Source organism: Miscanthus floridulus, chromosome 6 (assembly GCF_019320115.1).
Source record: "Miscanthus floridulus cultivar M001 chromosome 6, ASM1932011v1, whole genome shotgun sequence".
Taxonomy (NCBI): Eukaryota; Viridiplantae; Streptophyta; class Magnoliopsida; order Poales; family Poaceae; genus Miscanthus; species Miscanthus floridulus.
This window is the reverse complement of record NC_089585.1, coordinates 20,380,415-20,389,466: the sequence shown is the minus strand read 5'-3', so window position 1 is coordinate 20,389,466 and position 9,052 is coordinate 20,380,415. Positions and strand designations below refer to the sequence as shown.

Here is a 9,052-nt window from a genome sequence, read left to right as displayed (position 1 = left end):
CAATGGTATATTATCTAGTGCGCTTGTGGATTACTTCAACATATATAATTTTTCCTAAATATACAAGTGTCATTAATAATTATCAACAAACATTTCTGGTCACATGGCTAGGGATGACAACCTAGTAAAAGGTGGTGTTAAGAAATGTCAACAAGCACTTCTAGTGCCAGTTGCCGGGGAGGGGCACACGGCTAAAAGAGAATTGATCAAACAAATACTTATTGATGAAATCATAACTATGCACCTCTACTTTAGCGGGCTTACCCTTAGTTTGTGTGTGTTCATATCTTATACAGGGTATTGCAGGATTGGTTTTGATCCACCAACAAATTCCATCAATCACAATCAAACCAATCGAGAGGCAGCTCAACACTAGTTTCTAAAGCTAGGGCTGACAAGACTCTACGCGAATTCTCTGCTCCAAGCACCTAGAACATCGCACTGAACCAACACTCAAACCAACAATCTTGAGTTTGAACTCAAGCCAAGCCTCATCAACATGGTGCAAGCTACACCATTCAGCGGAAAGGCACATGAAGATGCTAGTGCTCATCTCCAAAATTTTCTAGAGATTAGCAGCACAATCGTCATCAAAGACGTTGCTCAAGACATCATAATAGCTCAACCTATTTTCATTCTTGTTAGTGGGAAGGGCGAAAGCAGTGGTTCTACACCAACAAAGATAACATCAACATGTGGGCAACATGTTTGAAGGCCTTTCTAGCAAAGTTTTTCCCTATAGGCAAAATCAATGCCTTAAGAGGAAAGATTTCCAACTTCCAACTAGCAGAAAGGAGAAACCATTCTAGAGGCATGGAAACATTTCCAAGAATACATTTCAGATTGTCCTCATCATGGAATGGAAGATTGGTTGCTCATGCAAGGTTTCTACCATGGATTAATTCAGAAAGATCCTAAACAACTTGACGTTACTGCTGGAGGAGCATTTATGTCACTCACTCTTGGAAAAGCTGAAACTCTTATGGAAAAGGTAGCCTCTAATCAAGGCTGGTCCCAAGGAAGTATTCAAACATGCAATAAGAGCGAAAAGTATCAGAAGAGGTGTGTGCACTTTCAACCAAGATGAACGTACTGTTGAATTGGCTTGAACAGCGAGCCAATTACAAGAAAGATCGTCAAGCCATTCAAGATGCTTATAATGCCCAAAACACATGTGGAGAATATTTCAGGGATTGATTTCTCTGAGTATCAAGAAGGTGTAAACATTGTCATCAATAATTCTGTTCTACAACAACAAAGACAAGGATGGGGGCAACAACAACAGGTCAAATTACCAAGATAAGTACCCATGTAATTACTATAATTCTAAACAACCATCTTTGAGAAATTTGATCTTAGAACAAGCCAAGATTAATGAGAGTATTTCTAAAAGGCTTGCTTCTAATGATAAGGTCCTAGAAAATATAAATATTAAAATGGAAAGTTTTTCTTCTACTATAAAAGACCAACTTAGCTATAATAAAAAGATAGAGTTACAAATAGCTCAGCTGGCCAGTTGCTCTGCATTTTGCCACTAACCTTGAAAAGGTCAACACCATAACCACAAGAGGTGGCAAGTCTACTAGTGATCCTCCATATCCGACAAGGGCAGGTGAAACAACGACAGCAGTACAAGAGGAGAAGAAGAATGATGAAGTTGAAGAAGTTGAGCCACCAGAATAGGAAATGCAACATGATTTCCATGACACCAACCTCCTATCAGTTTCCACGTAGAAATCGAAGGGCTAAAGTGGATGAGTAGTTTGGTAAGTTTGTAGAGGTAATTCAAAAGTTATATATCAATATCCCTCTGCTAGATGCCATACAGGTACCTACCTATGCTAAGTACCTCAGAGACATTCTAAACAACAAGAGACCACTGCCCACCACTGAGGTAATCAAGTTAACTAGAGGATTGTAGTGCGGCCATCCTAAACACATCACCAGTCAATAAGAAGGAATCCAGGATGCCCCCTATTGATTGTTCGATCAGAAACTAGAATTTCGAGCATGCACTATGTGACCATGGCACCAGCGTCAGTGTCATGCCCAAGACAGTCTTCAACAAGCTTAACTATTCAACACTCACGCCAACATCAATGTGCATGCAACTAGCCGACCAATCAGTTTGCTATCCTGTAGGAATCGCTGAGAATATTCTGGTAAAAATAAGAAACTTCTTTGTGCTAGTAGATTTTGTAGTACTTGACATGCAGGAAGACATGAAGACAACCCTCATGCTTGGGAGACCCGTCCTGAGCACTACAAATGCGCACATTGATGTCGGAGCTGGAGAAATCGGATTCCATATAGATGGGAAGGAAGAGTGATTCTCTTTCAAGCCAAGACCAGAACAATGCTCTAAATTGGAGTGGCAAGAGAAGCAGGTGCAACCATCAAGGTCTCCATCTCTAGGACCGACTGATGCACCCAAAGAATGAAGTACTTCTCCGATCAAGTCCGGTTTAGTTGACTTAAAATTCCGAACCCTCGTCGGGAGGTAAAATCGGTAGTTATTCATATTTTTACATTGCATTTTTACTTTGGCATATTTACTTTTCAATAATTACATTAGAAAATAAAAAATAAAAATTTTCATCATTGCATCATAAAGTATTTTCAAGCCCAATGTAAATAATTTTTACGGTGTGTAAAAACCCATAAGAAAGATTTACCGTGGAGGCATAAAATTTTAAAATACCATCCATTCATCTACTTATATTTCATAGTATCATAAAATATTTTTGAATAACATATATACATGAGTATATAGTAGAAATACAGGAAACTAGGACCCACCATCACCTCCACCATGCACTAGCACCAAATTTTCATATCAGTATCCACCAAAAGCAAAGAGATGTTACTTAGCTTCGAAGCAATGCACCATCTAGGTGGAGGATGAGTGCGTGTGGGCTCACAATGGGGCTAGCCGGCCCCACCAATGGCCTGGCCAGCCTGCTGCTTCTCCCCCCCCCAACAAATTCCAAGCTCCTAGGCTGCTCTTGTCCTCAAACACAACTACAAACAAACATCCAAGTTCGAAAATTTCAAATCCTAGTTCCAAGTTTAGTAGTTCACTTAGTAGAAGAGCTGCTAAAGTGAGGAAGAGATAAAAATATTCAGGGAAGAAGTTTTGTTGAAATTTGGATTCAAGAAAATTATCGGCAATCAGAACGACTAACCCTCGAACGGCTCACTCCTGGACTGGCTAACCTCTGACTTTTATTTTCTAACATGTTCCATGAGTTTTGTTGTTTGGCTTGATTTTGTAGGATGATGAACAAGCTAGGAGATAAGTTCACCCACTCGGGATAATACCAGCTCTATAAGAAGCTCTTCATCTAGGGCAAGCGCCGACATGCAAGTCGATGTTCTTCGAAGCTGGAGTGTCACCATCATCAACCTCACCCAACATCCTATTGGAGGAGAAGCATCTCAAGTTACGGAACAAGCAAGAGAAGGGTGCCTTCAAGAGTTTGAAGACCAGAAGGTTCGTGCACATGTAGCATATGATCCTGCCCTCCTCTAGGCAATAGGTATGGATGTTGAATTTGATTTTACTTTTAGAACTATGATTTGGGAAAATATTTGGAATGTTACTGAGCAAGGGTCTAAACTTTTAACATTAGAATTTCTATACACTCTACAAATCACTGATACCAGGGTAAAATTTGGACTCTTTGGGAAAGAATTTTCCTCTTCCTAGAAAGACTTAAGTTTGCTCCTAGGTTTCAATTCTCAGTGCCTAGTTGATCTAGACCATGCTCTATAAGATTTTGATAAGTTAAAATTTAGGAGAGAAATTTCTAGAAAAATGGAAATGTACCATCCTTGCACTAATGATATCCATCATCCTACATTACGGTTCATGCATAAGTGGTAAGATTTCACTTTGTTTCCTAGGATAGATTTTCATACAGTAACAGTAGATGATCTTAAACTATTGTATGCTTTGGTTAAAAGGAGAAAGGTTTCTCCTGTCAAATCTATGAAGCGCCATTGTTTGGAAGTGTTTTCTCTCACGGGTGATGTTGAGTGCACCTCCATGGTCACTCGGATTGCCCAGAATTTGGGCCTATTAAATAATGCTTCACTTTCTTATATTGATGCTGTAACTGTTGGTACATTGACTTTCGAATATTTCCAGTCAAGCCCATATGATGAAAAAGAGAAATGATGGATAGCTTGTCATGTTGTATCTTGGATATACAATAGAGATTCCGTTACCTAACTAGGATCTCAGTTTGTATGCTGTGAATTCTTTCACCATTGATCTGCAGGTTAAGGAGGTAGCACCTCGCAAAAGTGCTTCTACGAGGTTAACTCATGATCTGTAGCCTTGATATCATGGCGCTGACCCAATTCCTGAAGGGTCGGCATACACCAGCTATGCTGGCTAGGGACCAACTGAGATCCTCCCGCATGTACCAAACCGAGCACACTAGTTGGCATCAACCATCCCCTCATCACTCTAAAAGCTCCTAGCAACAAGGTTCAAGCTAGCAGTGGCACCACATAAACTTCGATAACTACCAGCAACAACACTATGAAGAACTATCAAGTGACCACCTAGGGAAGACGTATGTCTTTCTCTGGCCAAGGCTACCATGACCAACAGATGGATCACCACCGCATCGACAATCGCCTAACGACCATTGAAGAAACTCAACATGCCATACAGAACACATTGCATGAACACTCACAATGGCAGGCGACGATGAGGGAAGCAATCACCAACATCCAGTAGCAACAAAACAAAAACTAGAACTACTTGTTCCAGACTCTCAGCATCGACTCAGTCGTACTGAATGACCGTAGCAACATCTAGCTTGGGGGAAAGGGATCCCCCAATTATCTAAGGTAAGTTTTTTTCTAGTACTTTATTTCTTTTATTTTCATGTTTGTCTTCTATTTAAAAAAATGAAAACAAAATAAAAAGAGTGTGAATAAATTTTGCTTTAAATTCTATTTTAAGAGCTAAATAAATAAAAAGAACTTTGAAGATGATCTCTCATAATGGAAATCATGAATAGTTGCTATGTTGTAATTTCTTTGAAGTACCTATTTTTAGCCATGAATTCTTGCAAGTTTTGAATAAAATTGATTTGATTTGAGAATTTACTCTGAACTTGAAACTCATGGGTAGCATATGATTGATCTAAGTCTAGGTAATTGACGGATATGATATGAGAAGGTCTAAGCTACTGTTTATCTTGTTCCTAGTGATACTGAAGTTCTAGAGATTTATCTTTTGAAAAATATAAAAATGCTACATGATGAGCTCCTGTATGACAAACCTTGAATTCCTACCAGAGCCAAATATCATATTTAGGCTAGGAAAACTTCCACTCTTTTATGCTGCTTGTTTTGCTATTGAGTTTAATCAAGCTTTGTTGACCCTTATGAGAGGTTTGTCATGCCCTTAAAATCAAAATCATGTACACACCACCCACATATGCACTACTATTGATGGTAGTTATCAACCATCATAAACCATCAATATAACATGCATAAGGGCATAAATATGATCACCAACCAAGGTCTAGGGGTATAAAGTAATAATATGATCACCATCAATATAACATCCATGAATTTTGGTGAAGCTATGATTTCTACAGGGTTTATCCAGAATAATATCAAGGTGGACCTAGATGTTAGAATTAATTGTGCTTATCCGCCGTGAAACGGACACTAGAAGGCTCTAGAAGACTCGAGAGGACTCAACACCGAAGCGGGAGCCAAGACACCGCCAGGTGGGGCCAGTTCGGCCCCACCTAGAGGCCACCCTGACCCCCCAGGATCCCACCTATCAGCCTCATCACAATGTCGGTTCTCCACCACCTCCTAGGTTGCATCTACACCGTCCTTTAAGTCGCTTTGATCCTAGGGCTCACATTGGATGCTCTGGCCTGTATATACCAACCCCTACCGCCCGCCCTAAGGCATCAAGTCATTTGACAAGATAGAAACCCTAATAATCCTTAGAGCTCCATCATATTCTAGGGCATAGCTAGTTAGGCTAGGTCTAGAGGGAGGCAAGCAGGCTTTGCTTGGATTCCTGATCGTGTCAAGAGCATGGTTTAGTATAATCTTTGTACCCCCTCTCTTTTGTATCTCTATTACTTTTATATGCTAGCTACAATTGTTATGACAATATCAGTATTCATCTCATTTATGTTCTTCATTATAGTGTTCATCGTCTACTCGGATTATATGCTTAGTATAGTTGGATTATCATCATGTTCATGCATAAGTTTGTATACTGCTCCCTCTAAGGTACCATGGGTGGGTGGTCGACATTGTGTAAGCAGTGGTGCTTATATATTGTTTACCTATGAATACACCCTATATTCTGGGTCATGTGGTAGATCATGGACGTGACACTCCCGCTGAGTCCTTTGTAGTCCACTCTCTGATGTAGGTAGCATGTAGGATCTGATTACGAAGGAAGATAAGGCTCTGCTCTTGCTCTTCCCTAATAATATCCCTTATGTGTAGATATGAAGATTGTCACAGAACCAACCAATTTATAAGAGCACAAGTACAAAAACGATCGCCGAAACTGATCAAATTCTCGCACTTGAGCCCATATAAACCCGGTAGTCAACTGAAACCATGAAGGATTTCAAACCAACTTGCATACAACCAAGATCATAGTAATTCAACATAACATATCGTACGTTACAACATTTCACAGATGGTTTGCAATTAGGTTACAACACCTCAGAGTCATCGTTATTACAAAACTAGGTCTTGTAAAGTATGCGGAAGCAAATGGTTTAACTTACACACCTGAGTTCAAATACAAATACTGGTTTGTTGATCACAACCCGCAAAAGCATTCGGATAAGAGAAACAGAGATCATGCCCATGATCTAGTCTTCGTCACCCGCCGAGTGGAGACAATACTATAAGAAGCCCTGATATAGAATGTCATCTGCAACAAGAGGGAATAAACCCTGAGTACGAGAATGTACTCAGCTAGACTTACTCATTGGAAACCAAAACAAATGACACCAAGGATCATGCATAAGCTTAATTTAGTGGATCTAGCTGACACTTTCTTTTTGCGGAAAAAGCATAAGTAATAATGATCACCTCTTAACCTGAACTAGCAAGTGACTTTTAGCCATTAACCTATCATCTATATTAGCACCTATACTAAGCAATCATTTGATTAAGATGCAAACATTAATAACCATAGCAGGTATAAATCAGTGGCAACATTATCATCATCATCCATTTAACCATATCGTTAAATTAATTGAATCTATGTTGCCGCTGCTCAGTCAAGTTCTCACTATGTGGGAGAGACGACGATTCGAATCGATTCCTATACTAGCTGGAGGGGTATTCCTAACACAAACCTTGCTTCCCCCTGTCAGGGTAGTAAACAAGTCACCTTTGGTGCAATTCAGGAGTCGCGAGTCCAATCAAGTGTCAGCAAAATCAGAGAACCACTCTGCCATGAGTGCTCGGTGACTTAACCCACCCTTGGGCTTACGCCAATGGCTCTCTGCACATCCTTACTTCCATCCAGATTATGACCTCTGCTCACGTCCCCTGGCCTGAATTGAACTACTAGGCTTTCCGTGGTCGGAACGAGTTATTCGGCCTAGCTAAATGTTAGGCTGTGTTCAACATGACATAAGGACGTATAGTGTATCAGGTCCTTAAACGACATAGATGGAGTCACTATGTCCAAACCTACATAAGACTCCACCCGATCTTAATTCATTATTAACGTGGTTCTTTTCCACGATAGCAAATATAGCCAACCGTGATCCATCTCATCCTAAAGCTCGCAGGTGACTAGGAAATCACCTGACTTCTACCGCACTAAGCATGGCTAAGCATTTAACCCATTCCTGAACTTAAATAGGATTCAAGTGTTATATCTAGACAAGGATGGATATATAATGCAACAATTGGTTCCAACCAATTTCTATACTTAATGCATCGTCAATGAATAAAAGATACTCAAGATATTTGTAAAAACATGGGAGACTTAATATGCTCTGGGGCTTGCCTTTTAGGAAAGAGGACGGTTGGTGGTCAGGGCACTCGGGCAATTCCTCCTTGGTGGCTGCTTCGTCGATTTCCTGCACCTCGGGCTCCTCCTCCTGGCTCGCTCCCTCGAATTCCAGCAGCGTCACTCTCTCCGGCACACCTATTGCATGTATGCGCACGATAAATATCATGGATGCACATGAACGAACTTAGAAATGCTCAGGGAATGCACATGCTTACTGCAGTCCGCATTTTTCGACTTAAGCTCTATTCAAATCACTTTAACTTACCAAGTTTATACAATCTAATGTACAATTGCTCATCTTCAGTTAAGGACCTAGCACCTGCACCTAAGCATGTTCTCAAGTTGGGCTAGCACCTAAACAATCAACAAGAACATCGCAACTGATCACACACAATCATTCGTATTTCAGCAAAATAGGAACTTATATAGCGGTATAGTAAACTGACCAAAACTGGAGATCTACAAATCGAAATGATAGGCAATAAGACAATTTGGAAAGCTTATGAAATTGCCTACACTTCATTTTTAGACCTCAAGGCATAATTCCAACTTTTATGAGGTCGAATTTACAGAACCACATAATCAGGTCCAACAAGACAGAGAGCAAACAAAACTGTGATCTAACTTTGAACAGCTGTAGCTCCTAAACTACTAGGACAATTGCCACCAAATTTTGACAGGAGCTAGATACATAAGTTATTTACAACCTTTGTATTCACCACATTCTCGGCAAACCAAAATATCATGGGGAACTTTGTAAAGTTCCGAGAACTGTCCAGAAAGACATAATGCCAGGAAATATTTATTAACTTATGTTGCAAACAAATAATTGGACAAAACCAACTCTACTCACTTATCCCACATGTCACAAGAACACCAGAAAGTAAAGTGTTCACCACCAATTCATTTCTTTTAATACCTTTCTTAATTTATTTAATTAATTAGGGGAAATGGTAAACATATATGAAAACTACACCATTTAATCTACAAACATTATAGTAGGTACCACATGCT

At 39.9% G+C, this 9,052-nt stretch overlaps 1 non-coding gene across 1 annotated transcript; it reads right to left on the bottom strand.

The window, feature by feature from the left end:
* Window positions 1–752: 752 nt before the first annotated feature.
* Window positions 753–860, bottom strand: LOC136461988 (small nucleolar RNA R71). The gene has a single exon (XR_010760519.1). It is a non-coding gene; the product is annotated as a small nucleolar RNA R71 (small nucleolar RNA).
* Window positions 861–9,052: the final 8,192 nt, after the last annotated feature.